Here is a 25257-nt window from a genome sequence, read left to right as displayed (position 1 = left end):
GGAATCTGATTCCCTCTGCCGCAGGATTTATTTGCTGCATAGACGTGCCCTGAGTTGCAAAGGTGGGGGAGGACATTGTTGAAAGTTGGAGTGTGGTCAAGATTTTAAAGAACGCTTAGTGATTTTTGGTATTCAGCTGGTGACACCGTGAATGGGGCCTGTTGTGCCCAAAGTATCCAGCACCCATGTCTCAAACTGAGCAGCCAAAGGACTGAGGCATCCATAATTGCTAATCCCTTTTGAAAATCCTGACCATGCATTCTTACCTATCATGCAAGGCAGCAGATTAAAGGAACGGCAAAAGGTCAGCTACAGTAGAACTTAAAGCAACAGCAGCACATGACAAACCACTGTAACTGGAACAGAAGGTGAGGGGATGTATACACACAAGTTTGTGATAGACCTGGTATGCAGAAAGAAGTCCTGTGTAAAGACCTTACAGAAGACATCACAGTCCTCCTGCCCAGCCAGGACTCCAACGCCACTGAGAAAAACTGAATCTGACAACGGGAGAGAGATTGTATCGGTTACAACCAATAACCACAGCAAGGGGCTTGCCAAAGGAAAGAAAAGTTCAGCAATTCCCAGTGGGAGTAAGGGTGTGGAAGGAAGCAGGAACTAAAGATGAAAGGCCTGGAGGAAAAAAACAACCCAACATCTGCACACAGATCTCTAAGTGATGACTGGGAGGAGACTGGCCCAGGTGCAGTGCTGCCAAGCGGCCGGAAAAAGCAGATCAGTGTCACCAATTCGGGCCTCGCTCTCTTTTAACAAAAGCCACGAGCCACCAGGCAATAAGACAGTCAGGCAGGACAAATGCATCAGTCAGTAGAGGGAAGGAAGAGGCACACGGTGTAGGTATGTCTGCCTCCAAGAAGCTGCTTGAGAAATAAGTAGAGCTGGTTGGAAAATGCTGTTGTTACTTGCCATGAACATTTTTGAAAGAAATGTAAATTTGTGGGGTTTCCTAGAGAGTTTTTGGAAACGGGAGAATTTTTTGGAGGGGTGGCAGGGGGGTGGATGGCAGAGAAAACTGGACATTTTTAAGACAAATGAAACTTTCTATTTAGAATACAAGAGGCCATTTTTCACTGAAACTGTTAGAAAGACATTGACCAGCTCTAGCAATAAGCATGCAAGAGAGTGGCAAACCCAGCTATGTTGCTGGAGGAAGAGGAGAAGGGCTAGGGAGTGTCATTCAGGAACACATACAGAGATCTAGCGTGCACATGAAGAATTCACCAAAGAATGTCTCCCTTTGCAAGACGTGGCCACATCTCTGTCACCAGCCTGAGATGCAGGAAGGGGTGGTGGCAGAACGTACAGGATGGTAGTGGATGGACCTCCCAGGATAAATGCAAAGCCTATTCCTGGTTGAGAGTTTCGATCAAGGTGACCAGTCCCAATGGGCAATAAGAACGGGAGGTGTGTCCTTTGAAGAAGAGTGCTGCTGAAGGCCTGTGATCCTGCAGGGATGGTAGGGGAGTCATGTAACCAAACAGTTTTCCAAATGAGAGAAAGGATGGCCCAGTGGTTAGGGCACCAGCCTTAAGAGACCTGGGCTCAAGTCCCGGCTCGGTCACAGGTGACGTTGGGCAACTCACTGACTCTGTCTGCATGTCAGTTGTCCATCTGTAAAATGGGGCTATCGGCACTTGCAAATCTCACCTGGTGTTGTGAGGATTGAGGGGTTTAGACACCACAGTGATTGGGATGGAGGCATATGAGTACTTAAGACAGACACCTGTTTCACAGAGTTTCCACAGTACCACACTTACCAACTGACCTGTTATTTGTTAAAAACTACAGACCCCAGACTGGACACGGTCACGTGATCCTGTTTTAGCCAGCTACCTTGACCACATTTCCCAACAGCCACAGGCATCATATCCCACCGATGGCCAGTTTTCCTCCAATGGACAGAGCAATACATTTTGCACTATAAACTCAACTCCACTTAGTGTGTAAGGATATGCAGACACTGTTGTTAGTGCAAGTTGTTAACCAATGGTTTTGATCTAAACTTACGGCCCAGCTTGACTTGCAATGATGCGAAGACTTGCTTCCATGCGCGCCCCTTTCATTTAACCCTTCCTTCCTCATACATCGCACGGGCTGTAACAGGAGAATCTTGCAATTAACTCCTATGCTCTGCAGGGCAGAGCAAGCATTAAAAAACAACTATCAGATGTAAAGACGGACTTCATGCAGCGTTTAGGTTTGGTGCTAGTGCAGAGGTCTTTGAATCGACGGGAATGAGTAGGCTATTAGGTAAGGTGTGCAAGAAGGAGCAGGGGAGGAGAACAGAAGAGCACTGTTCAAGGCACCTCAATGTAGTTGCTATGGAATGCATCTGAAGCCCAGAGAAGTTGAAAATTCTGTCAACTGCCATTTAGTTCTTTACTTCTTATTGAACTACAGGCGTTCCTGCCCTTAGCGGAAAGCAGAGAGTTTACGTACACAGCCTCAGGGCTTGTCTACACTTGGAAATCTACTGAAGAAGCTACTCCTGTGTGGACACTCTTATCCCAGAATAAGAACACATCCACCTGGAAACACCCAAATATCTGTATTGGGAGAGATTATTCTGGTAAGTTACCAAAGTTACACAAGCCCTTCGTCTATGGCAGGGGTTCTCAAACTGGGGGTCGGGACCCTCAGGGGGTCGCGAGGTTATTACATGGGGGGGTCGCAAGCTGTCAGCCTCCACCCTAAACCCCGCTTTGCCTCCAGCATTTATAATGGTGTCAAATATATTTAAAAGTGTTTTTAATTTATAAAGGGGGTGGCACTCAGAGGCTTGCTATGTGAAAGGGGTCACCAGTACAAAAGTTTGAGAACCGCTGATCTATGGCATCATCTAGCCAGTCTGTCTCTGCACACTCTAGCTATTGCAACAAAGCGATGATGAAAGCTACGCAGTCCGGAAGCCCTGACATTACTGTTGTGTGAATCAAGAATGAACACACAGAACAAGCCACCCTTGACTGTGCTGACGCAGATGACCACTCCAAGTGCTGCTCTCTAGCAACAGTTTGTCTAACCAAGCAAGGACAGCTAATAAAAATGGCCTTGACAGTACATGGAATTCTAACACATGGCTTGCCACAGCCCAGAGACACGGGAAAATGAAAAAATCCAGACTTGTCTATCTGCTCTGAAGAACACACATCATTAACACCCGTTTTATTACCTGTTATGTACCTAACAGGCCCCCAGGGAGAACAATGACCCATTATGCTAGATGCTGTACAAACATTGAGAGTCAGTCCCTGTCCCAAAGAGCATATCATCTACATAGACAAGACAGGTAGAAGGCAGTAGGGGAGAGAGGAAGTAACTTGCTTAATGTCACCCAGCAGGTCAATGGCAGAGCTGGGAACAGATCCCTGGTCTCCTGACTCTCTGTCCAGTGCCTACCCACTAGACCATATTTCCTTCCTTAAGAACTGGGTGGCCAACAGATTAAATCCTTTATTTTCTTGGAGTTCAGCAAGGAGCCTGTGAATCTAGATTAGAATGTGTCTACAAACTTGCACTGAGAGTTCCACGGTTGCGAGGCACATGCCGGCTTCATAGCACTTGTCTGATTGTTAAACCGTGCGCACGGCATGTTGAGCAACACTGTTCCAAAGGACGGTCTGTTGGCATTAAGAAACACAGGAGAGTTTTATGCCCCCGACTCCAGAGCAGGACACATTCGCCTTTCCTCCTTGCTACTCACCCCTGGTCCTCCTATGCACCCCAGAACCCCTGGCACCACTTCCCATCACTGGGTCGGACATCCTGTGTGAATCAGCACATTACTTCTAGGGTGCTAGTGGCCCCAGCGCAGAAGTGGAGGTGGAGAAAGTCAGCAGGCATGGAACACGGCACGCAGGGCTCATTAAAGGAGCTCAGCTACAAAGCAAAGTAAGGGCAAAGCACCAGAGAGCTGTGCTTCCCAACAGGCCTTGTCCGTGCATTTCGAAAACTCCACACCACTGAATTCAAATATTCACCATTACACAGAACTGCCAAGGGGAAGGAGTTTCTTGGTAGGAAGGAGCAAGAGAAATGTCAACCCGCAAAAGGTGATTAAAAACCGAGAGAGACCAAGGCCCTGATTCAGCAAGGTACCTAAACACGTACCTAGCTTCAGGGTGAATGCTGGGATGCTGGTTAGGCTCACATTTAAATACTCTGCTGAGCTTTCGTAGATTCTAAGGTCAGACAGGACCACTGCGATTGCCTTGACTGACCTCCTGCATAACCCAGGCCAGAGAATTTCACGTACAGATCGCACCAAGCCCATCACGTCCGTCTGAAACTGGGGAACGTGGGCTCCCTCTAAGGGTATGTCTGCACAGCCAGCTTCCACGTCTGGGTCGACAGACGCAGTGCTAGGCCTCTCTCTAGGCTTCAGAGCCCAGGCCACAATGTCTGCAGGGCCTTATTTAGCACTGTGGCACGTGCCCCGTGAGCCCAAGTCTGTGGATCCAGGCTTGGAGGCTCATGGCAGCAGGCTGCACACGTATACCCTCACAGGGTTGTCCATGTGTCCATTTTTGCATTTATCCATTGCTTTTCATCAGAGGATCTTACCAACATTAACCCTCACAATATCCCCAGCAGGGAAGGTGATCATTCATACTCCTCTGAGAGAGATCAACAGAGTTTGCCGAGAGCCAGCAAGAGAGCCTCCCAGTTCCCAGAACGCAAAGAACGAAAGCCTCACAGTGAACAATTAGCTCCAGACCCCCAGTCCTTCTGCAATATCATCTACTAAACCTCAGCGACGCCTCTGCCCAAAGCCACTCTGAGCAGCCTCAGCTGCTAAGCCCACGGCTGGCCATGTGTAATGCCAGACTTCTGGATGTCTAGCAGTAATCCAATCACAGTCACTGCTTGCCTGTCCACATCCTTTATCGTATCCTGGCTGGATTCCTGGGAACAGCCCAAAAACTAACAAATGCTCAACCTACAAGGCAACTGGGTCGGATTATCCATCTCCTCTAGGGGGAGAGGTAACCCTGCATCTCTTGGCATGAAAGCAGAGCTCTTGTCTGCACACAGCTTTCTTATTAACAAAGGAGGCTGAGAATATTCCCCTCCACAGATGTTGAGAGCATGACTCTTTAAACAAAAAAACCAGAAACCCAGCATCAGGCATGAAATCCATACAAAACAACCAACACAAGAAGCTCTCATGACCCTGACTAATTTAGTTTTATGAAGACTGTACTCCCAGTACCAACCATCTGAGTTTGCACCAAACGCTATCTGGGAGGCTTAATAAAGGAAACCTTTACATAGACACAAAAAAGCATAGCATTTCTGGATCGGTATTTAAAATACACTTGTCAGGAAGACAGATCAGTCAACTGTCAGGCAAGAATGCAACAGAAACGCTCTATTTCTCCTAGAAAAGTTGGTAAGACAAGGTCAAACTACTTGACTTCTCAAGACATCGTCAGGAAAAAAGGTTACCCCAAGGACAGCCAGCATGTACGGCTAGCAGTCCCCTTTCCCTGCATTGCTGTACATCTGGATACTTGAGAGAATTTGCTAAAGATTTATTTACTTTTCACAACCACCGCATGCATCACATCAGCCTCTCCCACGTGGCACTAAACGACTCCAGCTTGAAAGAATTAGCCCCGTACGGCAGCGCAAGGAGCCACAAAGCTTTCAATATTTCAGCCTTTGAATGCGAAGAGAGACATGACAGTGAGTACAAGCTAACAATCAGCTGCAGATAACTCACTTGCACTGGAGGCTGTGACTCCTCCTCTGTGCGCACAGGGTGGGGGAGGCCAGAACGAATTACCCCCCGGCCTCGCTCAGAGTGAGAGCCGGGGTTGACTTTCTGCGATATCCCCCACCAGCAGCTTGGAGCACTCAAAGGCTGTGCCAACATCCGAGGTTTCCCTGACTTGGATTCCAAGCATGGCTGATAAATCTTACGGAACAGGGGGGTGGGGGGGGACCCACAGAGAAAAAGGCAGCTCTGAGAAAGCTAATGCACACGCTGAGCTAGAAACACCAGCCGCGCTCGCTGGCAGTGGTTAGTTACCCCTTCGGCCTGTAGCCCAAGCTGCTTCCAGACCCACCGTCCGCCTCCAGACAACCACGGCAGCCCCTTGCCCCTGTTTCAATGAACGAGAAAGAAAGCAAACCCAGGGCTCGGGGAAGAAGAGGATGAATCAGCGTGCTCCCTGCTGCTGAGTGCTGCGATGTCTGGGTTCAATTAGTGATCTCAAATGCCAGTTCGGAGCAGGAGGGGCGGTGGGGGAGGGAAGAGAGGCCAACTCCACAGGGAATCGTAATATAATCATTTAAGCTGGCTGCCTTGCAAATCGCAGAGCTCCAGTTCTGCCCTGGCGTGGTGCCAAAGCCTGAGGCACTGCGAAAAGAGGCTTGACTGGAAAGCTCGCTAGTGTGGCGTGGATTTCATCGTAGGTACCAGCCCTGCAGGAAGCTGATCCAGATCAAACAAGCGGATTACACATCAGGCTTTCAGCAGGAGAAGAAGAAGAGGGAGAATCTGAGATGGTTTCCCATTCCCCTCAGCCCACCCCAACTATTCCCCTCTGGAACGTTGCAGGGGCACCCAAGATCATTCCATTTTCTCTCCCCTTTGTCAGGAAGCGAGCCATTCCCCCAGTCTGCGGTGTCAAACCCAAAGGGAAGGCTGGTTTGGTAGCTGAGGTGCGAGACTGGCCTCAGAGATCTGGGCTCAGGTCCCTGCCCCGCCACAGGCTCCCTGCACCATCTTGGCTGCATCACTGAAGCACACAAAGGTTAAGCTTTTGTGTTTCTAAACTGGGGATCACGATACTTGCCCATCTCACAGGGCTGCAGGGAAGGCTCATCCCTTCATTCAGTTCTGTAATGTGCTCCAAGATCATCTGAAGGAAGGTACTATATGAAGCACAAAGGATTATCAGGACCTGGAAAACTTTCCCACTGGCTACAAGGCAGAATGAAAAATACTTTGGGGGCTGGAGCCATGATCCTTCCTGTAAGACTATAGCCTGCCACAATCTACGGACTGATGGGAACCTAATGGCCGAGAGGGGTGCTCTCTTGTTCCAGGTGGACCTAGAAGGGGAACAAGCTATGAGGAGCAGACATTCCACGGGGCCTGTTTCCTGGCCCTGGGAGAAGCTGGTGGCTCCAGTCGAAGCTGGAGACATCAGTACTTCCTGTTGGCCCTATAACCGGAGCTCATATGACCTATTTCCCATCTTCCTCCAGTCAATTCAATGCTTCAATGTCTTTCTGGGTTGCTGCCGTATCTGGAATGCTGGGATCATTACCTGCCAGGTTAACGCCAGACACTGACACTGGAGGGGAGTTCAGAGAGGTGCAACAACAACAAGGAGATTGGAGGGAACGTTTCTATTTTAAGAGCTTCCTCCTGCTTAGCAACCTGAATCTGGTACCCACCGTCTCTAGCACTGGGTGCCAGGTGCTACCAATGGCTGATGCACGAACAAAGAAACCACAATGACAGCAACATGTGGAGGTGGCAGAAGTGGAGGGATGTTTGCTGGACAGTAAAACGCAAACAGGTAGCGAAATAAACTATTTCATAGTAGGCGTGAATAAGTAACTGGTTTGCACAGTCCCTGACCTCCAAGGGCAGATTGTTCCGTAGGGAGTTCTGTAGCAAAACCAATCCAGGGCAGAAAAGTTTCAGCGCACGCTGGAGTTTTCAGGCCACCGCTGTTCTTTCTCCTCACCCCAAACCCATTCCCCGCTCCCCGATGATATAAAGCGTGGAAGGGATGTTAAACCTTGTGCTTCAGGGTTAAAGCTAATCTGACTATTAGAGACCAGGAGGAGACCTAATGTGGGGGGCAGATTATCCTATACCTTCTTGCACCTTCCTCTGAAGCACCTGATGCTGGCCACTATCAGAGACAGGACACGAGGCTAGGTGGACCTCAGGTCTGAACCAGTCTGGCAGTCCCTAGGTTCCCTCCCTATTATTCTCTTCTTACTGCCAACCTCTCCGCTCCAGAAGATAGCACCGTACTCTCTGTGTCCCCACATAATCAGCTAGTCTCCCCCACTCCAGAGTTTTCGTACTTCCAAAGGGCATCTATGAAAGAAAACAAACTTAGCCCTCGTCTCCCCCGCCGCACTCCACACCAATAAAACCCAAATAAGGAGGCTAATTACCTGGTGAGAGCAAGAATATGCTTTGTGATTCCTCCCACCTTTCGTTAAGCTTGTTGCCCAATTAATCCGTGCACCATGTTGCCTAGCTAATATTGTCTCTGCTTCTCTATGGCAAGATGGTCTTCTTTGTTACTTGCTTGTACAGCACCTACCACAATGGGTCCTCAATCCTTGATTTGGGCTCCTAGATGCTACCATAATAACTATCACCAACTTCTTGTTTTCTCTCCATTCACAGATTTGAAGGGCAAAAGGGACCACTGTGATCATCCACTCTGACCTTCTGCATAATTCAGGCCAGAAGACTTCACCCAGTGGTTCCTGCATCCAGCCTAGCAGCCTGTGGCTGAATTCAAGCATCTTGTTTAGAAAGCTGGTCAGAGATGGAAAGTCACCATAATCCCTGGTACTAGCTCTTATTCCCATTGTTCCTGCTACCATGATTACCCTCCCTGTTAATTGGCATCTTATTTCCATTCTGAATTTTGCAGACTTCAGCTTTCAGCTACTGGCTTCTGTTATAGCTTTGTCAGCTGGAGCCTGCTAGTATCCTAACTTCTCACTATGTCGGTAATTAGACTCCATAGGAAACCCTGTATGAAGACAGGTCCCTGCCCTGAGGGAATTACAGTTCCATAGCACCCACATGGCCCGAATCAACCAACATGTCTCAACTCTGACCAGTGGGTACAAGCAGCTGTGTTTGGGCTCATTCAAATTCTTCGGCCTTTCTGCCAAGACGACCAACCAATCTAGCCAGTCGCAGTAGTAATTGTGGACATTTGTTCCCTAGGAACTGGACTGAGACCATGATACCATTTTATCTACTGTATGTGTCCATCAGAGGGACAATGTCAGCCGTTGCTGGAATCTGAACCTCAGCCTCAAGATAAAAGGGTGCGTCCAGACCAGTTTGCTAATCAACAGCGTCCCCCAAAACCCTTCCAACTCTGTACGTCCACCTTAGAGTTTACAGCTTGCCCACAGTGAAAACTCTCCAACTTGCTCACCCTGCCGGGCTTCCCAGCGAGTCCCGCCCTTCCGTCCCAATCATTTACACTGTAAGTTCTTTGGGTCAGGGATTGCGTCTCTCTGGGTTCTTAGGTGGCCCCTACCACCATGGTACTGGACATCTTCACTTTGCGCCCTGCAGACTTTACGCTTGGGGGCTGCACGTTTACAACAACAATTCCACTGCAGAACAGAAAAGAACATTGTGATTGCTTTATCATGGTGTCAGCGAATTCCCTTCTGGGGATACAAGAGGAATACAGCTGCAAAGATTCCACATCTCTTGTAACGCTTAATGCTTTATCCCTGCCGCCACCCCTCCCCCGCACCACACACACACACCCCTTGACTCAGATTAAATATAAATAATTACACCACCAATATCTACTGACTGGAATTCAGGGTATTATTTCAACCCTTTGATGCCAGCCTCTCTATACACAACTTGATTAGCTTGATACAGGCTTGTCTCTAATCCAAGCAAACTTTTCTGGCCTATCTTGTTCAGCTCTCCTGCTATCAGCTGGTGCCAACGGCTTCTCTCTCAGCTCTCTCTTGTTCCAAGGCATTTCAGATCGCCCCACACAGCCATTTTCACAGCATCTATTATCTCCTGTATGACTCAGTCCTGAAGAGCAACAGAACCCTTTCCACAGCTGCTGCAGCCACACATTCTGTCCAGCGGTGGAAGGCTCATCACTGTCAAACATAAAACCAGTCTTCAGCCTCGGACTCTGCTCTGGACACTGCCAGACAGAGCTAGAGCCATAATGCACCAGCGAGCATTATTTACAGTGGTGACAGCCGCAGCAGACAGTGCCAGGGAAGTAACTATTTTCAATGCATTGCGTACTCTGGATTGGCATAATTTTGAAACCAGCCTTACTACAGGATCTGTTCAGTCTTGATAGGATCCAAAATGCAAATTAGAATTTTATTACCAAATTGAGTTGACTCAGGAGAACACCCTTCTGCCAGCAGTTCTTTGCATGTACTTGTAATCTAGTCTCCACAAATGCACAGCATGCAAACGAGGCCTGCACGCAACACTTGGAGCAGACTTTTGTTACATCTGCTACCCCCCGCAGAGCACCTTCTAGCTTGATGAGTAAGAAACAATCAGGTGGCTCGTAAAGTGCTCCCTCAAGATCAGAGCGCTGTACAAACTCATTACTCAGCCGTCCTTATTTACCGGTCCTTGTGCTCCTGTGTTTACCAACTTTGTTTCTTACACATCAGGCCAGAAGGTGGTCTGCTAAGGAAGTCAAGGCTCCACTGTGCTAGGTGACGTACGAACACATGGTAAGAGATCGGTCCTGCCCTAGGAAGACTTACGATCTAAGGGGATGTCTACACTGGAGTTGTCGTTTCCAGCTCAGGTAGATGTATGTGTGCAAGCTCTGAATGACCTAGTGCACTAAAAACAGCAGCATGGTCACAGCGACACAGGTGACATGACGGCTACCTGCCCCAAATACATATCGAAGGTCTCTGACATGCCTGTATTCGGGGCAGCTAACCTGTCCCATTGCCCGGCCACCATGGCTACACTGCTATTTTTAGTGCACTTGCTTAATCAAAGCTAGTACCTGTACATCTGCCTGAGCTTGAAACGGAGCTTCGACACACCCTAGCCAGACATGGAAAGACAGGAGATGGGAGGAGAAATAGACACATGGAGGTGACGTGACTTGCCCAAGGTCACAGCACATCAGTGGCAGGACCGGGAATAGAACCTACATCTCTTGACTTCCAGTCCCGTGCACTCTATCCGCTAGACCATATTAACCTGCTGATCAGCCTAGAATATACACCCATAAAGACTGCAACGTAAAGCACAGCTTCCCCTCCTCAACCAGCCATGTGTGGTGTGGTGAGACCCAATCTGGAACACTAAGTTCTGGGCATCTCGCCACCATAAGGAAAGGATAAGGACAAGGACAGGCAACTGGCAAGGACAACAACAAAAACAACAAAAATCAAGAGGCTGAGGATTTGGTTTAAGAGGAAGAGTTTAAAGAGTTGACTGTTTACAGCTTGTTTAAAGGGGGTCCTGCCAGCTGCCTACATCTGCATGTACGATGCATACTTAGGAGTGGTGAATCAAAAAAGGGAGAAAACTAACATTTAAGGTGAACATCAGGGGCAGACGTCCTGTAACACTGTGGAATAGTTTCCCAGAATTGTATGGGACATGCAAAACTGGACTGGACAACAATACACTGAGTACCTGTGTATATTCTCACGCACAATCTTGCACCACGTACCTGAGTGTTAGTACAGTTAAAACCTTAGTGTTTTACACACGTTTAGCTACATATAAATGTCTATCAACTTACTTATAGTTTGGACAGGACAATACACTGGGGAACACACTACTGCAGTGGTTCTCAGACTAAGACCTAGTGAGCTGCATATAAAATGCACAAGTATTGGGTTGTACCACCTGCGTAATCATAATCAGTGCAGCAGTAAAGGATTCTGAAACCGACACAACACATTAAAGCCATTTGCTAATTGCCTGATCACAGTCTACAAACTACAGTTCAACGACCAATGTGCTACAGAGTCTGGTGCTGACTGCTGAGGAACGGTCTAGAGTGTCTCAACAAATCTTTTCTTTTACTATATATAGAGGGATCCCATTTATCCAGTCTCCTGATCTCCGAACGGGTGGTTATGAGAGACTCAGCCTTTGGCCAGTCTACACTACTGCTTAAGTTGATGTAACTTATGTCACTCAGTGGTGTGAAAAAGCCACTTCCCTGAGTGATGCAAGTTACAGCGACCTAAGCACTGTCCACACTGGCGCTATGTCGATCGGAGACACTCATGCCGACACAGCTTCAGCCTCTCGCGGAGGTGGAGTAATTATGCTGACGGGAGAGCGCTCTCCAGTCAGCCTAGAGTGTCTTCACCAGACACGCTACAGCGGAACAGCTGAGCCGACGTAGCGCTTCTAGTGTAGACTTGCCCTAAGGCTCTCTTCAGCAGCCTATCCAACCCAACCAGACGTGGCGCCGGAATAATGCAGAAGAAGTCAAAAATCAAGCCTGCCTCACCTGAAGGATGGGTCACATGGATGAGAGTCTGTGAAAGGACAATAATGGGGAGGGAAGGGGAAGGCAGGACAGACAAATCAGAAAAGACTTATCCCTCACAAAACACAGCAGAAATCCCAGTCAACCTCTTAACTGTACACAGGGATTTCCATGTTGACAGAAGGGAATGCTGGAACTCAGCAACCCAGAACAGGGTCTTGAGCTGGAAAGAAATGAAATGCCTGCCTTATTCCATATCTATCGCTTAAGAAATGGAAACAGTTTGTCTATTGAGAGAGTAAAAGAGAGCATGTGGAGCGGAGGGAGGGAAGAGGTTTGGAGACAGAGTATTATTCACAAGGCCAGTCTCCGCTTCCGCCAGCCAGCCAGTGTATCCCAGCTATCAGCACAACAAAATGGGAACAGCGTTGGCTCCCTCCCATACCGCTGGCAACATGCAGGTTTTCTGGTTTCTATCTGGGCTGTGAACCAGAAGCAGAAAGTAGGTTACTGTCTCAGCAGCTGCCACCGCTGCTGCAAACGAGTGTTTTAAACACAATCAGTGCATCACCACACTGGGACTCAGCAGTCCCAACGCAGAAACCCAGCGGCTGAGACTGGCTTTCAACATTGCTACGAACATCACTGGGAAATTGTTCAATGCTCCTAAAGAGGTTTTTTTTTTTTTTTAAAACAGCTTTTTTCTCTCCCATGAGCTGACAGGATAATCTCTAAGAACATAAGAATGGCCATACTAGGTCAGACCAATGGTCCATTTAGCCCAGTATCCTGCCTTCTGACAGCCGCCAATGCCAGGTGTTTCAGAGGGAATGAACAGAACAGGGCAATTATCAAATGACCCATCCCCTGTAGTCCAGTCCCAGCTTCTGGCAGTCAGAGGTTTAGGGACACCCAGATCATGGGGTTGCGTCCCTGACCATCTTGGCTAAGAGCCATTGATACACCTATCCTCCATGAAATTATTCAATTCTTTTTTGAACCCAGTTATACTTTTGGCCTTCACAACTTCCCCTGGCAATGAATTCCACAGGTTGACTGTACATTGTCTGAAGAAGTACTTCCTTTAATTTCTTTTAAGCCTTGTGCCTCAATTTCATTGGGTGACCCCTGGTTCGTGTTACGTGAAGGCATAAATAACACTTCCTGATTCAGTTTCTCCACACTCGTCATGATTTTATAGTCTTCTATCCTCATCTCTTTTCCAGGCTCTGTACAATCCCAGTCCTTTTTCACTCTCTCCCCATATAGAATCTGTTCCATACCCCGAATCGTTTTTGTTGACCTTCTCTGTTATTTTTTCAGTTCTAATATATCTTTTTTGAAATGGGGTGACCAGAACTGCACATAGCGTTCAAGGTGTGGGTGTACCATGGATTTATACAGTGGCATTATGATATTGTCTAGCTTTTATTATCTATCCCTTTCCTAATGGTTCCTAACATTCCATTAGCTTTTTTTTTCGACTGCTGCTGAAGACTTAGCGGATGGTTTCAGAGAACTATCCATGAGGACTCCAAGATCGCTTCTTGAGTTGTAACAGCTACAGTAGAACCTTAGAGCGAAGAACATCTCAGGTAGGGAGGTTGTTCGTAAATCAGACGTCAAGAATTATAACATTCAAAAACCAGTCAGAGAACACTTCAATTTCTTTGGTCACTCGATTACAGACCTAAAAGTTGCAATTTTTCAACAAAAAAAACTTCAAAAACAGACTCCAATGAGAGACTGCTGAATTGGAATTAATTTGCAAACTGGATACAATTAACCTAGGCTTGAATAAAGACTGGGAGTGGATGGGTCATTACACAAAGTAAAACTATTTCCCTATGTTTATTCCCCTCCCCCTTGCCCCCCACTGTTCGTCAGACGTTCTTGTCAACTGCTGGAAATGGCCCACCTTGATTATCACTACAAAAGGTTTTTCCACCCCTGCTCTCCTGCTGGTAATAGCTCACCTTAAGTGATCACTCTGGTTACAGTGTGTATGGTAACACCCATTGTTTCATGTTCTCTATGTATATAAATCTCCCCACTGTATTTTCCACTGAATGCATCTGATGAAGTGAGCTGTAGCTCACGAAAGCTTATGCTCAAATAAATTTGTTAGTCTCTAAGGTGCCACAAGGACTCCTTTTCTTTTTGTGGATACAGACTAACACGGCTGCTACTCTGAAATCTGAAATATTTGTCACTCTGAACACGTTATGCTTGTTCTTTCAAAAGTTTACAACTGAACATTGACTTCATACAGCTTTGAAACTTTATTATGCAGAAGAAAAATGCGGCTTTTAACCATCTTAATTTAAATGAAACAAGCACAGAAACTTTCCCTTTATTTTCTTTAGTAGTTTGTGCTTAACATAATACTGTGCTGTATTTGCTTTTTTCCTTTTGTCTCTGCTGCTGCCTGATTGTGTACTTCTGGTTCCAAATGAAGTGTGTGGTTGACTGGTCTGTTCGTAACTCCGGAGTTTGTAACTCTGAGGTTCTACTGTAATTTAGACCCCATCATTTTGTACATATATTTGGGATTATGTTTTCCAATGTGCATTACTTTGCATCTATCAACATTGAATTCATCTGCCATTTTGTTGCCCAGTCTTCTGGTTTTGTGAGCTCTCTTTGTAGCTCTTCACTGTCTGCTTCGGACTTAACTACCTTGCATAGTTTTGTACCGTCTGCACACTTTGCCACCTCATTGATTACCCCTTTTTCCAGATCGTTTTATGAATATGTCGCACAGCACTGGTGCCAATACAGACCCTTGGGGGACCCCGCTATGTATCTCTCTCCACTGTGAAAACTGACCTTTTGTTCCTGATTCGTAAGAGGACTTTCCCACTTAATCCATGACTGCCTACTTTGCTTAAGAGCCTTTGGTGAGGGACCTTGTCAAAGGCTTTCTGAAAGTCCAAGTACACTATAGTCACTGGATCCCCCTTGTCCATATGCTTATTGGAAACCCGCAAAGTACATTGGTGAGACATGATCTCGCTTTACAAAAGCAGAGTTGACTCTTCCCTCACATATGGTCTTCATTTGTGTGTCTGATAATTCTGTTCTTTACTGTAGTTGCAACCAACTGGTACTGAAGTTAGGCTTATGGCCTGTAACTCTGGGCACTTACAAGCTGGCTTTTTAAGCCCTTGTTCTCCCTGAGTTTACCCCTCTTCAGGGGATCCTAAGGGATTAGGGATCAAAACACAGCAAGCTAGAGCCTCGCTAGAAAGCTCTCAGTTTTGCCTAGCAGGCCACTAGGCTCAGCACTCAGCCCCCAAGCAGACCACACTACCAACTTCAATCAAGCAGGCACATGGCAAGCAAGCAAGCACACAACAAACTAACAGAGAAAAAGAGCAAACAAGTGCGGTGTCAACAGGGCCCCGTGCAGCAAAGAGTGAGTTGCGATTCCCTAGCACATGAACAGAAACAGAAGTTGACTTCCGAGAGGAGGCAAACGGAGGAGGAATCCAGCTCTCACCCCACCTGCTACGGCTGACAGAGGTCCATAGTCCTGTAGCTACCTTTGGGACGGGACTCACTTGCCATTATAAGCTCAATAGTCACATATATGGCCTCCCACTTGGGAAAAGAAAATAAAGACTCCTTTCTGCCTAGAAATGTGTGTCTTCCTGGGGGAAATATTGAGGCTAATCAGACAAGAGACATAACACAGCAGAGGGACATGAAGCAGTAGATGAGAGAGGGAAAAAAGCAACTCTCCCCTAGCTGCTTCTGTGGAAGATGGAACAGGTTGGACCTCATGTGGGCCTTTGTTTTGCAATAACTGTTGTAAGGTAGTCTGATGCTAGGAGAATGAAAACACTAAACAACAAGATTAGATAGATATTCACCTTGCATGTTGATAAACACAAGGAATTCCAAACAAGAATATTGCTAACCCCTTCTGGAGATGGTTTAATCACTTCAGACAGGGAAGGAACTGGGAGACCAAGGAAGGGACTGCTGGCTGGAACAACTCAAAAACAATCTGATTACTGCCAAGAAAAGGACCTACTCATTCACTCTGCATTGGCAGCATCGGTGTTGGGGGAGAGCTTCCAACTTCAGACGTTGCAACGCTGCTTTAGAGGCAGGCATTAGGACAAATCTGGCCAAGATGCAGGTTCTGCAATACGGTTATACATCACCTAAAACTACTAGAAATGCTGCCGTTATGCTATATTTAAAGATATAGCTTTTCATAAAAAAGCTGTTTCCATTATAGATATTCCCTTGCAATGTTTGCAACCCTCTAGAGTATCTGCAATGTGGCAATGCCCGATAGTGACATGGACTAGCCCATGGTCATTGCTCGAGCTGAGAGAAATGCAAGAGTAAACCAGATACATAAATAATGAGACATCAGGCTGATGACTTTCACTTTAATAGCCGATCACATTTCTGGTAACTGATTTAAAAAAAAAAACTTGACAGTGTCCCTCAATTATAATATGAAATAGAAACATTCATATGGTTGATGAATACATTTAAGATTCATTGCTGTCATGGCAACCAACTATTACTAAAAACCTGAAACTGAAGCTGAAATGATCCAGTGAAAAACAGAGTTAAAGCAGGAGTTCTGTCCTGCAAGCTACAGGACACTATAATTCAGAAATAATTGAAATTAGAAAACTTCTGAGAGACAAGACCTTCAGAGATAATTAACCTTAACTCTGCCCTCCAATATGCTTGACTAATCTCAATTTATATTCTCAGAACATCCTCATACTCCAATACAGCCCCTCTTCTACATTTCCAATATAAGTAATATAGCAAAACTACAGGTACACAAGGCATGTGTGTGGCCTGTTATCCATTACCCTCTATCTCCAATAGTAGCCAGTTCTCGATGCCTCAGAGGAAGGTATAAGAAACCCCATAATTGTCCATTGGGGACCATTAACCCACACTGCTGCATGTGGGCACCTACATAAATATACAGGGTCACCCGCAGCCATTTTCACATGGTATGCCCTCCCCTCCCCACCAACCTGACCCCCCTGGTTAATGAGTCCCTATCCCCCCCGCCGGAGTCTCAACCCAGGGAATCGGCCTCCCTTCCCCTCAAAGGAGCCCCTACCTCCCCACCGCAGCCCCCAGGTTGGAGTCCTTAGGCACTACTGCAATACAAGCTAAATGCGTACATTAAATTTAGTATACGACGTGTCACACTACAGAACGGCACCGGGACTCAGAGAGCCCTGCTGCCCCCAAGTTATGGGAAGGGGCTTCTCTTGCTCTCTGAAAGGAAAAAAAATTCCTGGCCATTGCTCTGAGCACAGGGACTGTGTTTGAGTTGGTAAACTTCTGGATCACCCCCCCGGGTGAAAGCACATGTGCTGCTATTTGTGAGGGCATCGGCTCTTTGCAGCAATCCCAGGCATTTGGGGGGATACATTTTCCTGGAGTTCTTGTCAATGACAGGCAGCAGACTAGTGAGAACCTTGCTCCAGACTGGTGAGAGAGCAGAACTGGGCAACCATTCTGCAATTTTATGGGCTATTTTCCTCCTCCACCCTCTTTCAGCATGAAACAAAAATATTAAAGGACACAAGGCCTAGAACCTGGGAGAAATCGAGTCCCTAATTCCTCACCAGAAGGAGGATTCCCCTCTACCTGCCAACTCTCCATTTGACAATGTGGCCAGCAGGCTTACTTCCACTGACACCACACTGCACAGGCAGATAGATTAATGCATGGGGCATGTCAAAGTTTTTCTGGAGAGCCCAGCTTTCCAGACAAGAAGAGTCAGTGATTCTCCTGCTTCTGCTCCTCATGGGAGGGCATTGGAAGGAAATGCCTCAAAGTAGCGGTACCACGATCATGATGCTCCAATTCTTCCTTCCACCCTGGCCCATTTGGGACTAGCTTTAAGTGTACCTCTCGCTCTCTCAGACAGCTGTCCAGTCTAGGCCCCACCTTTAGATGCCCATGCCACATACCACTCTGGGCTGACCTCAAGCTCAGGCCTGTTCAGTATACATATGTATACACCACCAGTTCTCAACCCACAGGCTGCATGCAGCCCAATTAGCACACAGCTGCAGCCCAGCTCAGCTGTGTGCTAAAGGCCACAGGCTCCAGGCTGCCACCCGTCCCCGCGGCACGGCGGGGCTCCGGAGTCGGGGTCCCTGCCCCCTGCCCAGCTCTCCACTCCTGGCCCCATTCTATGGAGGGGTGTCTGGGCAGAGAGCGCTGAGCATAGGGGTTTGTGTGTGCGTGGGGGGGGATAGTTGGGGGTCACTGTAGTACTCAACCTGTGGCCCAGGTAAAACTTTGTGGGCCGTATACACGCACAGGAGGCACTGTAGGAAATGCTGGTAATTCAGTAGGGGGCGCTCTTCCCTCTGAACAAGTACTGAACCAATGCCCCAGCATGATGCCAGGAGGTTCTGTGTGAGATGCCGTCTTTTACTTGAGGCAAATACCAGCAACGGTCACTCGTGTTCATTAAAGGTGCCACAGGACTTTTCACAGGAGATGGGGTATTAACCCGGATGGCTTGGCTCAGACTGGGTAGTTGTATTCAGTCCATCTAAACTCACCATGGGTACAATGACAGGTTTCAGAGTAGCAACAATTCCTGCTCTTGCGGACGGCTTGTAGCACGACTGTCATACAGCTGAGCTGGTAGGATAGGCCGACCAGTGGGGGAAGGTCATTCACAGCAGCGTGATGGGGGGGAGCGGGGAGAGGCTGAAACGAAGCCTAGCACCAGAGTAGTTTCTCATCCCACCACAGGCCAGGCCAGGCCAGGCCAGCTCTACTGATTTCATGGTACAGTTCCACTGCTCACCGAACAGGGTTCTCCCCTTTCTAGAGGCCCAGTCTTGGGATTCTATCCCCACGCCAGGGACTTCAATCGGATTTCTGGTGAGCTGAGCGAGACCAGCTCAGGTCCCTATGCTCATCATGCTGTGAGTACAACCATGTTCCGTACAGTTATCCTGATTTGCATGAACAGGTGTTTACTGTCGGAGAAGTGTGCCTGCAAAGCCATGCTCCGAACGTGCTCATGGGGTACTCGTTAGCAGGATGGCTCAGGTGTTTAAACAATCAGTTAGCAGGATTCTGCATCTTCCATATGCCAGCATGTGGCTGGGTAATCGGAGGTTTCTATTGCAAGTGCACGCTTCTAAGAGGCACCTGCTGCAGAATGTCCTCTGGGCGCGTGAACAGACATAAATGGAAGAGACTGCATTTTTAAAATCATGACTGGAAAAGAAATTTGGAATAATTTAATAAGAGATGACTGCGTAGTTACCCTGCTTTAAGCATCTCGTGCATTAAGCTAAGATTTCTTAGTGAGTTACATCAGGCTAATACTAAATGAAAGCACAAGTAAACGTGAAAGAGGAGTGAAAGGGTATAGAATGCCATTCGCCATTCCCTCACAGAGAAGAAGTTATCTGTGTATCACATCGGACAATCCTCTGCCTATGGACGGTTCACTGATTACTGCAACCAGTGTAACAGGTGAGGAACACAACGGTCTCATATGACTATGAGAGTGTAGAGGAATGGACCGGGGAGAAACCAAAACAACATTTACATTTATGCAACATCTTTCATCCAGAGATCCCAAAGAACTTTACAGACAAACTGGACCCCTACCCCACAAAGGACATGCAGTCACTTCTGGGGTGGCATACACAGGCTCTCTAACAATGCATAGGAACACTACTGTACAGCTTAAGGCTGGAAGGGAAGAATACAACATCCAACAGAAACTGTACACCCTGTTAATCCCACAGCCACCACATACACATTACCAGCTTTACAGACAGCCCGGATAGTTACCAGCATTCAAAAGCAAATCAAAGTTAGTGAACTAGTTTTCATGCTAAAATGGTTCAAAACCAAAAAACTGTAGGGGCAGGGATTTAAAAGTTAAAAAAAAAAAGAAAGAAAGAAAAGAAACATGGGAGAAGAGAGCGAGATTTACCCCAATATTTACCCAAGAAAGCTGCAAAGTCATTTTTTTTGCACAGACTTTCACCAGTTATTACATTTTTGTAATAAACAGTGATTAAAATTTCCTGGGATTTTTTTAAACAAAATAAAGACCAAAAAGAAGGGGCCTTTCCAATGACAAACTATTTTTTTAAACCAGACAGAGGGTGTGCAATTACTGACACTCAAAAGGTGGTTTTGTAAGAAAACACAAATATGGAAATGCATTTCCCTTGGGTCACAAGCAGTTCTGAAATGGAGAACTCTCTAACAAGAGCTGCTGGCTCCCCAAAGAATACCTAGAAACGTTCCCAGTTTAGCACAGTTCTGCTTCGACTCTTCTTCCTTAAGGTTATTTGCATGAAAACAGCGTCTTTGGTGAAATGCAAATATTTTACACAAATGGCAGTGTTTTACATACTAAATTCCCCTGGAGCATGCAAGAGAGGGGGAGGTAGTATTCTTTACATTTCAGACCCTGCAAGTCATACAATCAAGGTCCAAATGGCTAATTCCCTCAAAATGCCGCATTCTGAACATCACAGGGCCAGGAACTGCAAGATTTTAGGGTACTACACAGTTTCTCGTTTTTACTGCATCCCCTTTGGGTTACAGCATAAAAGGTTCATTCTGAAGTCTCAAAGTCACACAATACACTTAAACCACCACCTAGTCTGAGCCACAGCGGGAAGGGTCCAAAGAATTCCTGGAGCCTGCGTGGAATCCAGTGGAATTCCTGATAGCTGGGACACCACAGAATCAGGCATTTTGCTGCACCAGCGTAATCTGATTCCTGCTGGTGACTTTGCTCATCTCAAATGGATTGTGCGCTGCATGCCCCTCACTTCCTTACCGCTGGGGGGCTCATCGGGCTTGGGGACACACATTTCATGTTAACTTGTCCGATGGCAACCTGGATCTTGCCTACGGCTCTCCCAGAAAACAGGAGGGTCCTTTTTTCTTGGTGCAACGCTGGAGTTAGCTAGTATGTTAAGCTGTGTTGGATGCAAGCTGTACGTGCCTCTTCCTTTGGGGACAAGCTACTCTGACCAGATGTCCACGGATGCCTCCTCAGAGCATCGAATAACCTACATATCTGACCAGAAGAAAATATGGCTTCCAAGCTGGAGGTTCATTTTCTTTTCCCTCACGTTGAATGAACTCATCTATTACACAATCTGAGACGCCAAGCCACTCAGCAACACATCTCTGAGGGACACAACACATCCCATCCAAGCAACCGCTGCCAAAATCATCTCCAACGTCACCCGTCTCCTCAACCACATCCCTCCCTTCTCACTCACCTCGCTGGCTCCCAACCGTACTGAAGAACAAGCTCAAGCTTCTTCTCTTTGCTTTCCAGGCCCAACACACCTCCGCCCTGCTCTCTCCTTCCTCACTCTTTCTACCCCAGTGACACCAGCCTTTTTACCCTGTACGTCTGTCCCTTACAGCACCTCTTTCTCTGCGGCCTCTTATGCTCTAAACGCCCTTCTGTTTGCCCATCTCCACCCTCTCTCACCCCCTCAAATCACTCCAGAAACGTAGTGGTGGATGTTTACAATTTACAGATGTGGCCCCAAATCAGCTTATTGGATCATTTCATTTCTGTCACCTGTCGCCTCACCTCCCAAACTACCTTTTCACAGATTCAAAGGACAGAAGCAATCACTGGAACCAACTAGTCCAGTGGTCACAAACTGGTAGATCGCGATCGACTGGTCAATCCAGGAGCCTCTGCCAGTCAATTGCCATCTCTGGCTGCTAAAAGTCCAGTGGCACAGCGGGGCTAAGGCAGGCTCCTTGCTTGCCCTGGCCCCACGCTGCTCCCAGAAGCGGCTGGCATGTCTCTGCGGCCCGGGGAGGGGGGGAAAGCGGGTCTCAGTGTGCTGCCCGTGCCCGCAAGCACCGCCCCCGCAGCTTCCATTGGCCACAATTCCTGGCCAATGGGAGCAGCGGAGTCGGCACGGGGGGGAGGCAGGGACAGCAGCAGCACATGGAGCTCCCTGCCCCCCGCACCACTCCAGGGACTGCAGAGACATGCCAGCCACTTCCGGGAGCGGCACAGGGCCAGGGTGGGAAAGGAGCCTGGCTTAGTCCCGCTGCACCAGCAACTGGGAGCTGCCTGTGGTAAGCTCCTCCTGGCCAAAACCTGCACTTCGCACCCCTTCCTGCACCCCAACCCCCTGCCCCAGCCCAGAGCCCCCTCCTGCACCCAAAACTTCCTCCCAGACCCTGTACCCCCTTCTTCACCCCAACCCCCTGCCCCAGCCCTGAGGCCACACTCTGCACCGAATCTCCCTCCCACAGCTTGCACCCCTCACCCCCTTCCTGCACCCCAACCCCCTGCCCCAGCCAGGAGACCCTTCCTGCATCCAAACTCCCTCCCAGAGCCTGCACCCCTCACCCCCTACTGCACCCCAATCCTGTCCCAGTCCGGAGCCCCCTCCTGCACCCCAAATCCCTGCCCCAGGCTCAGCCCAGAGCCCGCTCCCACACTCCGAACCCCTCGGCCCCAGCCCAGAGCCTGTACCCCCTCCCGCACCCCAACCCCCTGCCCCAGCCTGGTTAAAGTGAGTGAGGTTGGGCAAGAGCGAGTGACGGAGGGAGGGGGGAAATGGAGTAAGCAGGGCAGATCCTGGGTTGATCTTAAATTCAAAAAGTGATCTTGTGCGTAAAAAGACTGGAGACCACTGATCTAGTCCGACCTTCTGCAAAACGTGGTGTGTCCTCATGTGCCTATCACATTCGTAGTTCAGTGTTTATGCTCTTGAGGGCCGTGGTGGGCAGGGTGTATGGTTAAGCATCTACAACATTAGTAGGCCCTAGAAATTAGGTTTTATTTAACTAGCTCAATTTTAGATCACAGTTTGGCAGGCAGCCAAATCAGAGATCCAGGCTGTCCTTGAACCAGGCAGCTCACAATATTGTTACCGCGCCGCCACTGAAGCATCTCCAAACAAAGAGTTTCTCAGAGTTCTCGCGAGCCCCCAGCCCATCTTTAGAATGGCGTTTCTGCCTACGGAGGGAATCCAGATGCAGGTTTGTGAACCAAGCCCAGGATGGAAAGGAACGAACTGGGCAAGCATGCATCAGTTCCATTCCTTGCTATGCTCCAAAGATTCTCCCATGCATATTGCTTAGCAAGGCCCTTTGCTTCTGCTGAATGCAGACTTGGCGATGTCCCAAATCCAGATCAGGTTCACTGTTTGGAAAGAAAGTTCACAGGGGAGGGAAGAGAAAGCTGTCCCCTCTGAAGAGAAATATTCTTCCACCAACAATAAGCTTCTGCGAGGGATAACTGAAGCTTATGCACCTGTAGCAAGAGTACAGTTTACCTTGACCTGCATTAAGTAATGCTAGCCCAGCCCCCTCCTACTTTGAGTAAATTAAGGATGCAATTGAAGCCTGTAAATCATTATCTTTACATATATTTGGATAATGGACATCCCGACACAGAAAAATTGTTAGGAATGAGCCCAAAGTGCTGTGTGAGGAGTCATATCAGTATGAAATGCAGCCACTTCGGAGGTGGGATCCAACAGAGTCCCAGAGTGAGGGGATTGAACATTTCTGGCCAAGGAGAGCTCACCATGGCAAACGTTTCCTCATGTATAAAGTCAGGGGGAAATCTAATCTCCTGGCTGAGCAAAAGATCCCTGTGTCCATTAGCTCACCTGTAAGTACATTCCTCATCCAGCAAACCCCACAGCATTTCCCTCATGAGCAGTCACACAGTGCTCACTGCACAGTATCGGAGGACACAGATTCATTATAGCAAGAGAACCTTGGGGGGAAAAAAACCATGCCCCCCACACATGGCAGCAGCCCTGCCCAACCTGCTGGGGACTTCAGGTCCACTCCAATCACTTTCAGTACAAACCTGCCTCAGCCAATTAAGTGGTATCATGCAGCAATCTTCAAGCTCCCGGCTGCCCGTCCAGCAGATCTGCTCGGGAGAGAAGATAGCTTTTCCAAGCTTTAATGCTTACAGAGTGTCAAGTTATTTATAACCAATGCTGTGCTGTAACTTCTCCTTGGATCGATACCCGGCTTTGTACGTCAAACAATGACGGGCAGCCAGACTGGTTTGTCTGACACAACGCACATCTTTCAATAGCAGAGAAACTGACAGGTCTCCTCTCTGCTACCCATTTGCTATACCTGTGGGCAACGTGCTCTGGGAGTGACATCATCGGATGCTACCCAGCAATGTTATATTATGGCACTGCCATAGGCGTGTATGGTGATTTACAGGTTTAATGCAGCACCCCTGTCACGAGGAACTTAGAGGCAAAGTGACTTCTGCTCCCATTTAAGTCCGAGTGGTCCAGCAGATAGAGCACCGGACTGGGACTCAGGAGAGCTGGGTTCTATCCAAGCATCCACTTCACCTGCACGTCCCTCAGTTTCCACATCTGTGAAAAGGGTTAATATTGCCAATCCCCTTTGTAAAGAGCCTTGAGCTCAATGGGGTGAGAGGTGCTCCAAAAGAATGAGGCATTATTGCTATTGACGACTTATGGAGCAGAATTAGCCCACAGTTTAGACACAATTCAGATCATGATATTTGCCCTTCTCTGCACAAGTGCCAGGAAAATATACAGTGGGGAATCATCCTGCGCTGGCTCCAGGGCAATGGACTAGCTGTGACACAACAGACCTTCTTTCAGTTCTAACTCCTATGGCACAGTCACCTAGAGGAAGCTCACCATGGCTTTTCATCACGTATGGAACACGTAATTTGATGTAGATGATTTCAGGAACAACCTCTGTTGCTGTATCTTTTCCCAGCGACAGGGCAATCCTAGCTGCCACTGCCAGAAAGCCAGTTTTCTGTGCACAGACCATCAGACAGGACTTGTCCCACTTACAACAAACTAATTCCTTCAGAGCAGGACTTTAAAGGCTGCCTGACGTGAACACAAAACCCAACTCTCTTGCAGTCAAGGTAAGCAGCAACAGCATGCAGCTAGTTATCAGGGTGGCCCTGCTTGGCAAGTGTTTGAGGACAGCTATAGTTCCTTAAATTAATCTGATCAACCACCACCCACAA

The 25257-nt window shown here is 47.9% G+C and overlaps 1 protein-coding gene across 2 annotated transcripts in view; it reads right to left on the bottom strand.

The window, feature by feature from the left end:
• The window catches only part of PTP4A3 (protein tyrosine phosphatase 4A3), a 108525-nt gene that overhangs the window by 69812 nt on the left and 13456 nt on the right, over positions 1-25257 (bottom strand). Inside the window, exon 1 of one of the 2 annotated variants that reach the window (XM_074943774.1) lies at positions 6056-6171. The exons of the other annotated variant lie outside the window; for it this stretch is intronic. The gene's annotated coding sequence lies outside the window, so the exon portion shown is untranslated. Of the gene's footprint in view, positions 1-6055; positions 6172-25257 lie in introns of those variants that run through there. 2 annotated transcript variants of the gene reach the window in all.

The sequence above is a fragment of the Natator depressus genome, chromosome 2 (assembly GCF_965152275.1).
Source record: "Natator depressus isolate rNatDep1 chromosome 2, rNatDep2.hap1, whole genome shotgun sequence".
NCBI classification, from domain to species: Eukaryota; Metazoa; Chordata; order Testudines; family Cheloniidae; genus Natator; species Natator depressus.
This window is presented reverse-complemented; position numbering and strand designations above follow the sequence as displayed.